The following is a 17,231-nucleotide window of genomic DNA, read 5'->3' on the forward strand; positions in this document are numbered from 1 at the left end:
ACACACACACACACACACACACACACACGCCCGCCCCCGCAACTGAATAGGCTTCAGGCCCTACAAATCCCGCATATATCCTATACATCTCTGTCTGCCAATAGCACTTTGAGGCAGGTACTATTATCCCCATTGTACAGATGAGGGATCTGGGCCTCACGCAGGCCAGATTGGCCTGCCAGAAGTTCCCCAGCTAAGTGGCAGAGCTGGAACTAACTAAACCCAGCAGTTAGATCCAAAGGGCTCCTAGCCAGGGTACCATGCTGCCTTACCAGTTCTGCTTTGCGGCCCGCCCACCCAACAAGGCAAGAAAAGGAAGGGCCACCCGTTCTATCTAGGTGTGCCTTCCTAGCCTCTGGCTGCTGCAGCAGCTTCTGGGTACAGTTTAGAAAGAAGGGGCATCTCAAGCCCTGTCCCCACCCCCCAGCAGAGGGCCCTATTTCAGTTCTCTGCAGAGCTCAGGGTTCGACCCTTGTCAAAGGGTGACAATGGGATTGAGTGGGTCACCTTTTGAGCCACAACTTCTGTCAGTGACCAGCCCTTTCCTTTGATGTTATTTATGATTCAGGTGATGCTGATTAGGCTGCAGCGTGACAGATACAGGGACAGCGGGTGGTGAAGGAGAAACACAGAGGAACAGGCACGGGTCTGACTGCAGAAAAGGAAGCCCTGGACTTGGTGTGAAAGCTGGCTGCAGTGCCAGCTCTCCTTCCTCCCAGCCCAGCCCCTCCCCAGAGTCTCATCCCAGCCTCGGGCCAACCCCCGCCTCTGAATTCAGAACAACTGGGTTGTGGGCATAATGCTCTGTGTCTGGTAAACTCCCTGTTGAGTCAATTTTGTCTCTCCTCTGAGACCCACCTCCCCAGCTACTTGAACTTTCTGCAAAATGTCCTCCCTGCACATGGGACTGGACCTGCTATTTTGGAGTAGAACTCATTTTATGTTAAAAATAATGAAATTGCAAGGTGATATGTGACTTACCTTCTTGGAGCAGAGCAGCTGAGCGGCGAGGGTCCCAGGGAGCCCAAGGAACGCAAAGCCTTTGACCTTACCATGAAAACAGTGTCACTGGTCATCACCAGTGCTCTGAATTGCCCAGTCTTAGCTCTTCCCAAACCACACAAAAACAGAAAGGGCCCCCCAGCTCCAAGATTGGGTATAGATATGCAAAGCTCCAGAGAAACCGCCCAGTTCCCACCCAAGGGTAGATTGTATTAACATATCTAAAGAACTAAAGCCTCAAATAGGGTTTGGCGGGGGAGTGGGGGCTGGGGGGCGTCAGAGTACCCGAGACTCCTACAAATTCCACAAAGGTAAAATCTCTTCTAAGACCCACTCAGCACTCTGGAAGCTTTAACCTTGGCCTAGAGGGGGCAGGGCGGGGGGTGGTGGTTGTCTCCTCAACGATCAGAGATCAGAGATCAGAGATCAGATCGTATGTAGTTATACAGAGGACTGTGACTACTGATTTCTCCAGTGGCACTCTACATCCAAACCACCTGAATTCCCTTCCCGTCCCGCTTCCCAAGCTCACCAAACCACTTCCGGGCAGTAATATTTCTCACTGTAAATTAATATATGGACTTATTGATTTGCCGCATCTGTCCCGTGAGATTAATTAATAGGTGCACCCTTGGGAAACAGGCCTGCTCCTCTGGGCTGAAGTCAATCCACGGAGGTGACATCGCACAAGGAGTTCTTCAACTCAACCAAGACTGCTATGGGCCACATAAAGACCCACTGGGACACTCCTAGCCTATGAGCAAGCTGAATGGCAGAGTCCTGCCCAGCAGACAGCCCAGCAGACAGTGAGCGTTATCTTCGCTGAGTAAAAAACTGAATGAGAGACCAAATGGTCTGCTCTGGGAAGCAATGGATCCATTAGCAAGAATACACTCTACTTCTGGCTTCCAGGACACCTGTTTAAAAGATGACAGACTGGGCAGCAGGGCAGTTAACCACACGGGCTGTGTGTAGCCCTACTCAAGCTGTGAGGGTCTGGGCCAGTCATCAGACCTCTTGGTGCCTTGTTGTCCTCACCTGTAAAATAGGGATATAACACTACCTACCTCACGAGGCTGCTGGGACAATTGAATACATTGACATATGTACTTAGATGGATGCGTGGCACAGGGTAAATGCGATACAACTGTTTACTAGTATTATATAAAACACAGAGATTTATAATAGAACAAGAGTTAAGAGCCAATTAAAGCATTATTTGCACATTATTTACATTAACTTTGCCTTAACCCGTCACGTTTTCTCCTAAGCAGAACGAGTAAAGCTTTCCTTGTTTTCTGTCTTTATACAGTAGTTTAAACTATGAAGACACCACTGAAATTCTTTCCTGGAATTAATTAGGATTTCCTGATATTTTCCACAACTCCTTGAAGACCTCTGAAAAACGTTTCTGTACTCGGTCCCAGATCTCACGCTACCTCTGTTGAAAGGATCAACCTTACTGTCTCTCAGAACAGCGGAACTGAGATAGATTTGCCGGGCCCCAAGGACAAGCCCCTCGAATTCAGTCTGATTTCTTGGAAACTGCCCTTAAAGAATGTGCACCCTCCTAGGGGTGGGGGGACTCAAGGAGAGTTTTTAAGACATTTTCTCTTCAAATCTACCTGTTCCTCCGAGGGGACAGGTATCAGCATCTCTAGTAATGCTTCCCTGCAACACACAGATGCACCTCCTTGCAGAGGAACCATACCACTCCCGGCCCTCTGCCGCCAATGAAAACTGCTCAGTGCTGTGGATGACGACACAACCAGAGAGCTCGCTGTACATATCTGTCGTAATCCTGACTGTTCTCGGGGTCCACATTCAGATGTGAGAAGTGAGGCTGGTTTGTAGACGCCGACTCTGGGCATGAGGGACCATTCTGGCAGTGGCAGGTGAGGTCCTCAGTCTCCCTTTAGACCGAGGGCCATGTCCACAGGATGACTGCTGTCTACGGCTGGTGAGGTACAGTCTATTGCTTGAACGTTCACAACTTCCCAATTTTACCCTAACTAGCCAGTCTTCTCAGCCATGGAGATAATTTACACATTAGCCTATACCCAACTGCAGGGCCCGCTCAGGATTCAAAATGAAGATTCTTTATGGTTAACTAGACTTTCCAACCTAACATCAGAAAAAGAGAGAAGGAAACCTTCTATACAAGGGGATCAGTAAACTATAACCTGTAAGCCAAACCCAGCCCACTGCCTGTTTTTGTAAATAAAGTTTTATTGGGACACAGCCACACCCATTTGTTTATGGATTGCCTGTGGCTGCTACAGGGGCAGAGGGGAACAGTTGCAAAGAAACGTTCTTAGCTTGCAAAGCCTAAACTATTTACTATCTGGCCCTTCGAAGGAAGAGAGGATGATAAGAGCCACCAGAATATTTACAGAAGTTCCTGATGGCCTATGATTCATGATTTAAAAGGAACAGTCTCCTAATAAGTCAGCACAAGGAAAATTGCGTTCGAGTGCTGTTTCTGCCAATGGCTTGGCTCTGTGAGGTCACACCATTATTTTTACCTCTCTGCTTCCATTTCATTCATAAAATAGGATTAGTCATGGGTTGCAAATGCATGACAAATAATTAGCTAATACCCCAATATATGCATTTTGAACACAAGACTGGAAGAATTGGTTATTTGTTTTCTGTAGGTTAAGAGGTCCTCTCTTTGATACAGCAGGATGTTGTGGCTGGGACAGGAAGCACTCCGTTTTAGTCAGCCCCTGTGATATGCAATGCACTGAACTCCTCACAGCCCCACAGGACACTGGACTCCAAATGAAGATACTGTGTGATAAGGAAATCCCAGGTCATCCTAGGCTGGGATAGTCAAAAAGTGTTTGTTTCTGTTTCTTTCTTTCTTTCTTTCTTTTTTTTTTTTAAAAGGAAATGAATAATACCTAAAAGAATGGGTAGGACTTCAGAAAAAGGAAAAAGGAAGGGAGAACATTCCACTTTGTTCTTAACTGCAGGGGGGCAGTAAAGCAAATGCTCAGAGTGAGAAAGGTCAAGGAGATGTTCAGAGAACCATCCATGGACTAGACCAGTTCATCTGAACAGAAGGGTCACTAGTGGGAATAACAGGGATGATGGCTGGAAAGGTAAAGCCCAAGCCAGATTAAGAAGGATCTGAATCCCAAGCCCACACGTGTAGATTTGATCCTAGTCAATGGGGAGCCATTGAATGTTCTAGGGAACTTAGGACATTACATCATGAAAGTGGCATTTTAGCAAGGTTAATCTGGTCATGGTATATAAGATGAATCAGAAGAAACTGAACTGTAGAGGAATGAGAATTGAAACAGGAAATAGTACCTATCATAGTGGAACACTTTTGATAGGTAAAAGAAACAATTCTTTATCCTCATTTTAACTTAAATTTTTCTATGTGTATCCCTGGTTATCTCCTATATGTCTTATAATCTTTTAATATCTGCTAAATAAGCAAAGCCGGAAATAAGCAAGGAAGTATTTCAAGAAAAAAAGTCAAGTCTTGGTGTAAGTTATTACTCTTTTGGGAGGTAGCGGTATATAAGGTGCAATAGTGGCCTTTGATTTGAAATCACAAGCAGGAGAAAAGGTTATTACAGTGAGCATGAAGGTGGTTGCATGTTCTCTCTCTCAAACCCCAACTTCATCATTTATAACCTCCCAGAAACACAGCTAAGAGTAACTTTCTCTGCATTAGGTTTCATAAGAAATAAGCTTCTGCCCATTCTAAGCCTCCGCATCCCTTAGGTTCGCAATGACCTGCCACTTGATGGATCACTCCATTCCACACACATCCCCCTGGCTTTAGACATTCGTTTTTACAGTTATAGTAGAGCTTGCCTCTTAGAATGGGAGGCAGTAGAAAGTAGAGGTTAAAAATGTTGCTTAGATTAGATGGACTGGAGTTTGAACCCCAGCATTCTCTACCCGGGTGACCTGCTCAGATTACCTGCCTTCTCTGAGCGCAAGGTCCCCACATATAAAATAGAGTTGATGATTTATCTGACATTGTTCATATTAGCAGAACTACTTCAGGGGATATCATATGCCTGAACTAGGAAAATGTCCACGAAATACCTGTCACGCTGTGCCTAGCACCTGGGTAAGTCTTAATGGATGGAGATGCTGTCATTTGTTTTCTTGGGTGCCATAACATTGGGTTGAGTTAGTCCAAGTTTGGTATTTTGTTTTGTTTTGTTTTTGTTTTTGCTAAGCGAGGCACTCCTTTAATTTAATTATCATATGCCTAATATAGAAACTCCTTTCCCCACTTGTACACATCACCAGATAGATTCCCAGAGGACCAGAGCCCTGGTCATAGAAAATGCCCAGGGCGTGGGGCTTCAGCAGCCAGGCTGCTATCCGGTCTCTCGGGGCAGCCCGTGGCCTGCCGACCCTGCAGCAAAATCCCCAGGGTCCTCGGAGGGGACAAGAGCTAGAGATCTCAAACCCCAAGCTGGAGGCCTCGGAGGCCTCTTCCCCCTGCCCCTTTTCAAGGAGATTCAGGATGTTTCTGACTCACTCAAGATCTCACCACCGGTTTAAGGAAGAGTTGGGTCTAGAACCCAAAATTGGTCACTTCTTTTTCTCTCTTTCCTCAAAGTCACATTATAAAAAATTATAAAATTTATAATGGTCACTATGGAAAATTTGGAAAAGTAAAATGGGGAAAAAAGCATGTATATATCCCCACTGCCCAAAGCTTCTACATCTCTGTTAATAATTCAGCCTGTCTTCCCAGGTTTTTCTACTTTCATAATGAAAATGCGATCACACTGTAAACAGACTTTGTACCTTGCTTTTTCCCCCTTCACAATGTATAAAATACGTTTCTATAGCAAATTTTGAGCTTCAGAGGGCTGAGACCATGTCAGCCTTGATATCACACCTACTGTGTGTCTGACACGTAGCAGACACTCAATAAATGGTTGAGGAATGAGTGAATGTCTGCGTGACATTATGTGATATGACCAATGACTCAGCCACCCTCCTTCTGTTGGATATTTATGTGTTCTCAGCATTCTGCTAATAGGAACGATGTAACAGGAACAGCCTTATTCATATATCTTGAACGCAGCTCTATGTTCTTATAACGAATTCCTAAAAGCGTAATCATGGGTCAGAGTACTCACATCGTAAGGCCTTGAATTCCTCCTGCCACACTGATCTCCAGAAAGGAAATCCTAATTTACATCCTCCACCGGTGACACGGGAGAGTGAAAGCAGAGCACTTTCTCCATAGAGTAAGTATGTGTCAAGGGGAAATGGTAGAATCCCTCAGTAGGTGCTGTAACGAGGTGCATTTGGTATCTAGCAACCCCACACAACACAGAGTATCATTCTAAACCTTCGCCAGCCTCCATCTGACATCCTCTCTATTGAAAACTATCATGTGGTACCTCAGATCACTACAAGGAGAGTTATCAACTGCCTATTATCCACATAAATATGTGCTACACTCAGAAACATACCCACACTCACAGGAGCCCGGTAGGCTTCCTGAGACGTAGAACAAAAAAAGCCAATCTTTCCACATAAACGGTGACTGACACCAAATCTGTGTCTCTGGCACCAAGTCTGTTCCGCTTTAACTTGTCTATAAACATCTCAGTTCAAAGAAAATGTCCACGGTGGTTTCTAAATGTCTTTTTGCCTATACTCATGAGCTAAAGACATGCTGCGAACCTCAAAACACACTTTTAATATTTGTTTCTTAGAAATAGTTCTGTTCTTTCTAATATAAAATCAGCAAAATCAATTCTAGATGAATATATCTAACAGAGTGTTTTAATTGACTTTCCCCTTGTAGGTCAAGGAGGTCACTCTGTGAAAACGAAAACGGAGCTGATCCCAAAAGCCCCAAGCCCTCATTCCCTGTGGCCTGGGGTCACTCGGAAGCCAAAAGAAGCATCTCAGCAAGGACGAGGCTCCGGCATCCATGTGAGCTCCCCTCCTGCACCCCACCACAGAGTATACCAGGAAAGACACTCGCTCCTGATACCATATGATAATAAGTTTGGTTCTCACGCCCCCCCTCCCCTGCCCCAGCCCCTCTCCCATCTCTCTTCCCACAGTTCTGGGTTGACTGCTCAGGGAAACCACTAGCTTCTCTCCACGGTCTTTTTAGAGAGAACAAAAGACGAAAAATTATTTGTATTCTCTACACAAGAAACCCCGGATTCAAATCCCACCTCCCTCCCAGAATTACTGTGCTAACATAACGTTTTGCGTCTTCATTTCCCCATCGTCAAAACGGAGTGACTCCTGCATCTCTCTCATGCGTTTTATAAGAACTTTGCAAAGAACGGCAGCATAAAACTCTTTCATGTGTTCTGACAGGCAAAGCATCTCCTTAAATTCACTGTATTCCTCTGTTGTGACTTCTGCTTTCCTAACGAGTGAACACCTCTCTTCTACTCACATCGTCCCCATATCTTAGTTTCTGATGGCAACGTCATCATCTCCTTACCTTTCGAAGCATCTGTGAGGTTTTAAAAATCTATATGCTTCTTCACAATTGGCTACTTTTCAGCTTATATCATTTTGCTATAAACACACACATACACACACACACACACACACAGACTCACACGATACAGAAGTCCAACTTGTTTTTTCTTTGACTCAAAATAAACCACAAGACTCCGGTACTCCACAGATAAAAATCTCAAAGCCCATGTTCACATTTATCCACAAAAGAAATTTAATAGTTCAACATGTCACACAGCAAGTCAATCAGAGGACTGAGAAATAAACACGGACGTTCTAAAGTCCATGTTTCCAGTTTTCTTGTGATATGAACAAGACCAAATTTATTTGAAAAGAAAATGCCAAGGTGACATTTGGAATTACCACATTTGTGGGGGCAGGAGGCCAACTTATAGGATATTTTGTATTCTCTTTGGGAGCAGTGGCATTGCCAGATCCACAACCCCATAGGTGTACAATTCAGCCAACTCACCATGGGGGTCTGACAGCCTTGCTCATGGACTTCTGCCTCCTTCAGCAACTGAAAGAGAATTCGCCATCAGGCAGCCTCCTGGGAGATACGGGCTCGTGGGGAGAGCCAGCAAGCTGGCCTCTAAAGAAAGCACTTGGCGAAAAAAGATTTCTTGAGTTAAGGGGAACATACCATGGGGGTCAGGCGTGGAAGTGGGTGGTCCAGCAAGAGGACATGGTAGAAGACCAAAATGAAGGCACTCCTGTCACTAGAGGCACACTGGCCACGTCCCCTTGTTGCTAAGCCACTTACAGTACTGCACTGAGAGCAGGATCTGCTTGATGTATGGGACAGAGCCAACGGCCCCTGTCCACTCCATTTTCTACCCTTTAGGGGGGATTTTTCTGGACCCAGGCTGGGCAGAGGAGACAACCAGATATCTTGCAGCTCCTGACACTCCTGTTTTTGCATTACTGAACCAGGGGGTGGCAGAAAAGGGACCCCTGTGCCAAGACAGCAGCCTGCGACCATTCCCGGCCATGGGAGCTCCCTGACAGACCCAGCTCTAGCCATTTCATGAGATCTTCGCATTCTCCCACCCTCCACAGAAATGCTTCTAGACCAGGAATGTTCTAGAAGCATTTCTGTGGAGGGTGGGAGAATGCGAAGATCTTAATGAAATGTTCCTCGTGATGCATTATTTTACTGAACTCCTAACATCCCTGCTTCATGGAGGGGCCAGCCAGGCCGAGAGCATTATAAGACAGCAGTCCCCAGCCTTTTTGGATCAGGGACCAGTGCTCCTACAAGAATCTAATGCCGGAGGATCTGGGGTGGAGCTGAGGCGGTGATGCTAGCGCTGGGGAGCGGCTGCAAATACAGAGGAAGCTTCGCTCTCTCACCCTGCTCACCTCCTGCTGTGTGGTCTGGTTCCTGGTTCTTAACAGGCCACAGACCAGTACTGGTCCGAGGCCGAGGGTTGGGGATTTCTGCTCCAGTGCTCCCACAAGAATCTAATGCCGGATGATCTGGGGTGGAGCTGAGGCGGTGATGCCAGCGCTGGGGAGCGGCTGCAAATACAGAGGAAGCTTCGCTCTCTCACCCTGCTCACCTCCTGCTGTGTGGTCTGGTTCCTGGTTCTTAACAGGCCACAGACCAGTACTGGTCCGAGGCCGAGGGTTGGGGATCTCTGCTACAAGTAATTATTCCTGTCATATCTGCCCACTGAAGTGCAGGTCCTCAAAGGTCTCCTGTGACCCCAACTGCCATTTACACCTTCTCCCAGGAGCTTCAGAGCCCACGCTCCCAGGGGAAAGGGTTCCCCCCTCGCCTCTTCTTTCCTCCAGGTCTTAGCACCCTTTGTTAAAACTTCAGCAACTCCCTGGAGCCCAACCCAGCCCAGCGTAAGTCAGCCTTAGAGCTCCTGCCACTTGGATGAGCCCTGGAACCACTCCGGACTTCGGTGTCTTTTTCTGACAATGAAGGGCAGGGCCAGCTCTTTTCCAGAGTTTCGTCCAGATGAAAAAAATGAATATTCTCTTTTATTTTCTTATAACTTTGCTCCCTGTGCCTTTGACGAAAATAATTTTCCAGGCTCGCCTGTTAAATGAATCTAGAACATGGAGCATGCCAAGAAAGTTCCCCAGGGCTAGCCTTTCCTTCCACGGTATCTACGGGACATTGCAAGGCCTGGAGGCAACATCCTGCCACCACTGATTTTAACAGTGATGGCTCAGGGTTCCCATTTGTAATTAGTGGGGCAGACCGGATAAATCCTAACATCTCTTTCGGAGTAAAAAGCCCAGGGTTCTGCAAGTAGAAAGCTCAAGCTAACCAGCAAAGGTCAGAATAGGAAGAGAGAAAAGCCAGTGTTGACTGAACACCCCAAATCATACACAAATATTAGCTGCCTCCCATTTGATACTGATGCCAGGATGTTGATGATGTCCATAGAGCATAAGGTAAGTCGGCCAGTTCTCTACCATCAGCTAGGCCCTGGCAGGGTGGGGCATCCGATGCTGACCAGTTATGATCAGGTCAGGCGAATATCACCTGGTAACAGATGCTCTGAATATCCTGCCTGGTTGTCAGGAAATCTAATTCCTCCACCCAGAGCCCTAGCCCTAAACATGACTGCCAGCCACCCCCATACTGCCCCTTGGCCACCAATCTGGTAATGCAGCTTCTGGACCATGTTATCATTTAACAAGGCTTTCCTTGGCTGGCCTTCGGATTAATATGTCTTCAGTTCTTCATGCTACCTGTCAGTAACGTGTCACCATGCAGATGTCAGCCCGAGCACAGGCCAAGATGTACGGGGTGCTGCCATGTCTCTGTGTTCATTCTGGAAAACTGCTGTAGCTTGAGGGTGACAGGCACACAAGTTAAATCTTCATCACCCCTGCCTGCCTGTCTTAACACTTCAGAGTCAGTTTTTTATCCTTCAGTGTATCCACTCACTACCCATTTGAAAAATTTGTAGGCTTGTGTGTTTGTATCATACAGTTTAAATTAAAAGAGCTTTTAAAAGACACAAAGTATATTTTTGGAAGTCGTCACTCAAGCATGGGTGGCTGGGGACTAGAGTTTCCAGAATCATTTGGACTCCAGTGGAGGACATTATTACCCTGCCCCCTGCCCTGTGTAAATAGCTCAGCTCGCTGAGTCATCATTTTATTGGCGTGACTTCAGAGCATAAGAAAGAGCCATGCAGGAAGCCCATTCCTCACCCCATCCCTACTGCCCAGTGTCTAAAATCCAGGACATTACATTCACAGCAGTGTATAAATGACTGATACCAGGGTCAGTCCCTAAAACAAGCTGGAGAGAAAGCAGGGATCCATGCACCCCTAGGAGGTGTAAAGGTGTGCTGTCAAGGTGTGTCCTAAGAGGCAGGGAGAGAGAAAGGCAGAAAGCACAGGCAGTGGTACCCAGAACGAGGAGGACACCGCACGATTTTCCTGAGGAGATGGCCCTACCTCTTCTGAGTTTGGTTTCAAAAAGAGCATCCCATAATGACCTTCCAGTGAAGGATAACTTATCCACCCTTGGCGAAACTGGTGCCTGAGTGGAGCTGTGGAAAGGCTTTCCGGCCAAGCCCATCTCCGTCTTCCCGGTATTGCTGGGGGAAGGTGGCACTGAGCACAGCTGAGACCGTCAGCACCATCACGGAGCGGCACTAACGCGGACACAGGAGGTGCCAGCTCATTGTCCCAGCCAGGTGTCCAGGCCGGCAAGGCCATCTGGGTTAGGAAATGTGCTCTCTAAAGCCTGCTGGGGGAAGTCGTTTTAATGGGGAGCTTAGCTTAAAAATCAGCCTGCTTCAAGAAGTTTCCTCGGCTCTGGTCCCTATTAAAATGCAGGGCCTTGGAAATTGGCCATTTTCCTTTATGGAGCTCCGAGAAGACCAGTGTGTCCACATTCAACAGCCTGTGGCCAGGGGCCAGTAAATAAGTCAGCTCCAACATGAAATACTGGCAAAAAAAATGCTGGAAAGGGACTAGACTTTAGTTTCAGGTTTCTAAAAATCTGAAACAAAAACCTTTTAAGAAACGCCTACCTAAAAATGTAACCACCATACCTTTAAACTCTTTGTACCCTGACGGAAGAGATTGACATTTAAAAATAAACTTAAATTGTACCAAATGATCATGTTGTCTCTTTAAAAATTTAACTCCAAGAATTAAACGATCAGTAAAAACCTGCTGTGGGTGAAGATATAAAGAAATAGGCACTCTCCTGGTTGATGAGAGTGTCGGTGGGTCTTATCATATTTAGTGGGATATTTAGCAATTTCTATTAAATTTAAAATGCATATCAGCTTTGACCCAGCAATTCTCCTTGTAGGCATTCATCATCCAGAAATACACAATTGTGCAAAAACATATATGTACGAGGATTATTTCTGCATCGTTTATAATAGCGGAAAAGTAGAAAGAACGCCGTGTCCATCAAAAAAGGATCAGTTAGCTAAATCCTGGTTCATTCATGTAATGAAAATAGGCAGCTTTTAAAAGAAAAAGGTAGATTGAAGTGCTGGAGGAAAAAGACACTCAGAGAGAAAAGCATGTTGTAGAACCACAAAAAATAGCAAGTCTGTTTTTTGTAAAATAGTATTAGATATGTTAATATATGTACAGAAAACCTTTGATGGGTGGATCATTAGGGACTTTAAACTTTCCATGATAAGCACTTCTAAATTAGTCAGGATTTTCATGTTTTTATTTTTTAACATTAAACAGTAACTTGTAATCAGAAAGGGAAAAAACGAATTCCTCTAGCTTCACATTGTTTAATTATCTACAACCTCGTCTTTGCTCCTTATCATAGCCCCGCAGCGGGAGTGAGGACTGTGCTTCGTGCACATTCTAGAGAACAGTGGCTCTGGGCTATGTATTTAGTTCCAGCAACTCCGTTTGATAAATGGCTCCCAATTCCAGCTTTTCTAATACCTTTACACTAAATACCTTTCATACTTGAGAAGTAGCCAGCGTGATGGACAGGATGCGGGGCTCCGACTCGAGAGTGTCAGCTTGGGCAGCTTTCCTTCCCACGTTCCAGTTTTCTCATCAGTAAGATTAAGGGCTTGAAGGAATCGTTTCTGATATTCTCGCACATGAAGACCTTGACCCCTCCCTGACCACACTCCCCGTGGAAGGGGTACTCATAGGGGTTGGTTGAAATACCAGAGGGCAGAGACAGGGCCTGAAATCAGGAAACTGTGAGACAAAGGACAATTGAGAGAAAGTTTCACTGCATCATCCGGAGTTGGTGTAGAGTCAGCAGAGGGAAGAAAGTACAACAGTTTTGAGGCAGGGAAAAGACACACACTTCTGAGGCTCTCTACTGGAGAGCTGAATGTTCGGAAATATCTAGAGCTGGTTTGGGTGGTCACAACAGCAGAGAGAAAGAAGGCAGATGCTACCAGCATTTCGCGGGTAGAGGCAGAGATGCTAAACTTGCCACGAGCTTGGGGACAGTCCATACCAGTTTATCCGCACAGCCCAGGGAGTGACACTAAGGGGTCCTGGCGAGAAGAGCAGCCATTGGCTTCCTTACCTGACAAATGGCTAAGGCGGGGCTGGGTGCTGGGTGCTGGGAGGGTGGGTGGCGAAGGAAAGCAAGGAAGCAAGACTGCCTGGATGTCCGCCTGACGGCCCACCTGCTGCGCCCGTTCCCAAGCCAGCTTTTTTTTTTTTTTTAGGCAAGGCAACCCTTGGTTGACCTCACAGATTACAAGGATCTTGTCAGCTTACAATTCCTTATTTTTAAATTTTTTACTCCTACAGCACATGGTCTTCCTAAGTGGTCTCCCATCCAAGTAATAACCAGGCCCGACCCTGCTTAGCTTCCGACATCAGACGGGGTCAGGCTTGTTTAGGGCAGCATGGCCATAGCAGCTTGTCTTTCAAACTGCCTAGCCCAAAATGCTCATTCCGGATCCACCACTATAATCGCGCTTTCCCTGTAATTAAACCTCTTTAAAGGACCCACATCTCTAAAGTGACATGTCTGATTAAATCCTGACCACGAAAGAGGCTTTGGACTCTGCAGACTCAAGGCCTTCATATTACATCCTGGACCCTGTTCAACTATTTGTCTAGTTTAAGTGGGGGTCCCAGGCCCTGGCAGGCCACCGCTGTCTGGTACAAACTCTAGAAAACAGAGTCCTGTGGATTATATTCCCCATGGCATCCCCAGCACCAAAAACAATGGCTAGCACATAGTAGGTGTCAGTAAATATTTTTATGAATGAATGATGTAGTGGAAAGGGCGCAGACTGAAGAGGCAGTCAGAGCGAGGTTAACTGTTTATAAGTGGCCCTGGGCAAGTCACTGAACCTTTTTGAGCCTTTGGTCTTTCCATTGTGATTCCTGAAGCAGAATCCAGGGCTTTAGGGAAGACTGGAAAATCCAGCTTGGGCCCTCTCATTCACAATAGGTTCTCAGAAAATGGGAACCAATATTGTATCACATTACTAATAACTCCAACTCACACCACAGCCCGAGCATCTCCTGGAATCACTACTATCACATAAAAGTGACACAATTCAGTTCAAGTGGCCCTCGGGAGCTACTAGTTAATAACCAACACGGCAACAGCCTCTTCTTTAAACACAGCATTTTCCCGGTGTCCTTCAAAGTGGCTTTGCTCAGCACATTATCAGGGGGTCCACTGCTGCCGGAGACGTTCGCAAAGCACCCGAAAAGGTGTGTGTGACAGAAGGCCATGCAGACCGGTCAAAGAGAACGAGCAGGTCTGTGGACAGTTCTGGTTCAGCCCAGGCCCAAACTGTTGAGGTTTGATTCTGACTTGGCCTCCTGCTGCCTGAACCTGTTCACTAAGCAAAATCTAACGTGGTTAAGTGTGGAATCTGGAGCCAAACACCCGGGTTTGAATCCTGGCTCCACCTATCTTAACATATCGCCTTCAGCAAGTTACTCAACCACTTGAAACCTCAGTGCTCTTATTCAGAAAATGGGGAGCAAAACTAGGGCCTACCCACAGAAACAGGGGAAAAGCAGAAGATTTTCTTGCTTTTGGCTTTGTGGAAAATCATCGACATCAATCAGCCCGTTGGCAGAAAACTTCCCAGAAAAAAAAAAAATCCTTTCCATGCAAACTATCCTTTCCATGTTTTCCCATTTTTCTTAATTCTACAATCGTCTTGAATCCTCTCTGAGGTCTGGAGGAAAGAATTTGCTGGTGATGCAATAGATGCCTCTACAGGAAGATAAGCGAAGTGCTTGACACATAGTGAGTCTTCAATAAATATCTGTCGAATAACTAACTAGATGTCTCATAAGTTGAAAGACTCTGACAGTCCGTCACACCTGTTGGACCCAAAAAACTAAGTACAAACTAAGGTGAGTGAGATCTTGGCATTTTTGAAACCGAGGCCTGGAATCTACATTAACAGAAATCTCTGTTCTGGCTATCTTTTTTTTTTTTTCCAATTGGGACACTCCCCAGCTGAAGAGTCTGGCCATATAACTATGGACAGGTCACCCAGAGAAGGTCTGAACTATTCATCCAGCTAGCAAATATATAGTGATGTCTCTAAGGATTAAGAATATGTGCCATAAAAATGAACAAGTCCACATGAGCTCCATGAGGACTGGCCCTCATCTGTCATGCTCACTGCCGGATCTTCAAGGCCTACTGTGCCCAGCATACAGTAAGTACTCAATAAATGTACATTGAATAAAAGATTATATGAACAAATAAATAAATGAAGACTTGGAGGGAAGAGAGAAGAGGGGGAGACAGTTGTGGCAGAGTCTAGACCTGAGCTGAAGTTTTCTGAAACCCCACTCAGAGGCCTTCGCTGCTTCTCCAAACGGCTTCTAGAAGGGGTGGGAGACAGCAAATACAGAGAAGCCTGGGCAAGGGAGATTTGGGAGAAATAAGAAGTAGAGGCAGGTGAGTTCACAGGGGGACGTGAAGGTCAGTCGGGACATCTGTCTGGTGCGCACGAGCATCACTCGATGTCAGGGAGACTAGGTGATTTGGAGGAAGAGGTGAGTGGCATGGTCAAACATCAGATAAGAGAGGATTATGGCTCCTACTGCTTCTCTCGCCCAGGCTCTCCAAGGTTTTTCCCCTTTCAGAAATATGCATCGTGTTCTATGTGTCTGGCCATCTGCAGCTCTTCCCTTTGCCTGGACCTGGGCTGGCTTTCTGGGCCTTGCAGGCTTAGCTGTCCCTGGCCCTATATTAGAAATGCATAGATATATTTTTGGAGACAGCCACTTGGGCTCTCAGCTCAGGGACTGCCTTTCCTTTTGGGATAAGGGCATTGTTCTCCCCCAAAACTCAGCATGCGGGTCAACCGTGCACACCAACTGCTTCTTTGACGCCCTTTTAACAAGTGTTTTCCCATGTACTTCTCAGAAAATTACCCTATTCCTTCTGTACTCAGCAGGGAGACACAACGTAACGGAGAGCTTGGCTGTTGTGCTTGTGAATAATCTGAGTTTCAAGTGCAGCCCTGGCATGCCTGAAACAAATAATTACTAAAAAGTTATCCAGCCACCCTCAGCCCACTCCCCCACCCTGCCGCCCAAGCTGCCAGCTGCTTTGTCTTGAGTGTGGAGACCTCTTGGCTGGCTCTGTGTGAGCCTCAGCGAACAGAGCCATCGAAACCCACCCCAGGTCCCAGTCAACAAGTACAGCAAAAACTTTGGCTGATCTGGCCCCGGAGAAGATAAAGCCTTAAATAGAGATTAGCCACGCTCGTTCCAGCCTGCTCATGGCCAAGAGTCAAAGTCTATATTTGCCGAGCGCAAAAGGACAAAAAGGAACAAATTTCCTTTGCAAGCTCTCACCACAGACCAGAAAGAGCAATTCTCTCCTGCTTACCTTGCCTCTCTCCTCTCGTGAGAAGGCTAAGCCAGTGTGTGCTGGCCTGGTGGGACTCTCAACATTTTGGTCCCTGAATCGCAAACGATTAGTGGGCTCTTTGAAAAGGGGGTTCAGCCAAGAGTTGTGCTAGATGTGTCCCTTAAAAAGCCATAGGGCCATTTTAAAAGAACTTATGGCAGCTTAAAGTGACAGACACTGTTGTACTTTAGATCGGTAAAGGCTTGGGGACCTTAGAAAGGGAAGTCCTGAAAGGTCACACTATTCCTTGACAATCGCCGAGGAGCTTGGTCAAAACAAAAGCGCCCTTTTAATCAGAGTGAATTAAAATCTGCACCCAAACAATGACAGCATATTTGTTTGGGGAGAAACTGTAGGATTATCTGGTCCATAGCCATTACTTTACAGATGGGGGAAACCCAGTGCGGTGAGGTTAAATGGCTTGATCTAGAACTTGCAGCTCTTCCTCATGCCCCTGGCATCTGCTACACACACTCTATTGCCTCGCAGCCCTGTGTAGGCAGCAGCAGAGAGCGAGAGCTTTTGCTAATGGAAGTCACTTCTCATTGGAGCACCTCCCAAGGCCAAGAAGAAGGCTCCACCCCAGAGGGCTGTGGGGAGGCCAGAAGCACACCCGTCCTCACACAGGTCACCATAGCTTTCACTGCCGGTCCTGTCTACGCAAGCGCCGACTGGATTGAGAAGGCGGGTCCATCACGTGCGTCCTGAAACCCCGAATCCTTTGCTAGGAAGGTCATTGCCTCTACAGTGTCCAAGTTCTCACTCAGGGCTCCATTCCATGATCTGTGACCAAGGCCGGACAAACAGCTCACAGGAGACTGTGCGATGGGCAAGTGAGGTGCATGACCGCATAAGCAGGAGGGGAAGACACTGTGAGCTCTGCCAGAGCTGCTCAGAGCGCTGGTGGCGG

The 17,231-nt window shown here is 46.6% G+C and overlaps 1 protein-coding gene and 1 pseudogene across 3 annotated transcripts in view; both read right to left on the reverse strand.

The window, feature by feature from the left end:
• Window positions 1-17,231, reverse strand: part of FOXN3 (forkhead box N3) — a 257,286-nt gene that overhangs the window by 222,275 nt on the left and 17,780 nt on the right. The gene's annotated exons all lie outside the window — the stretch shown is intronic.
• On the reverse strand, window positions 13,219-13,337 carry LOC112473888 (annotated as a pseudogene).

Source organism: Pteropus alecto, unplaced genomic scaffold (genome assembly GCF_000325575.1).
Source record: "Pteropus alecto unplaced genomic scaffold, ASM32557v1 scaffold8, whole genome shotgun sequence".
NCBI classification, from domain to species: domain Eukaryota; kingdom Metazoa; phylum Chordata; class Mammalia; order Chiroptera; family Pteropodidae; genus Pteropus; species Pteropus alecto.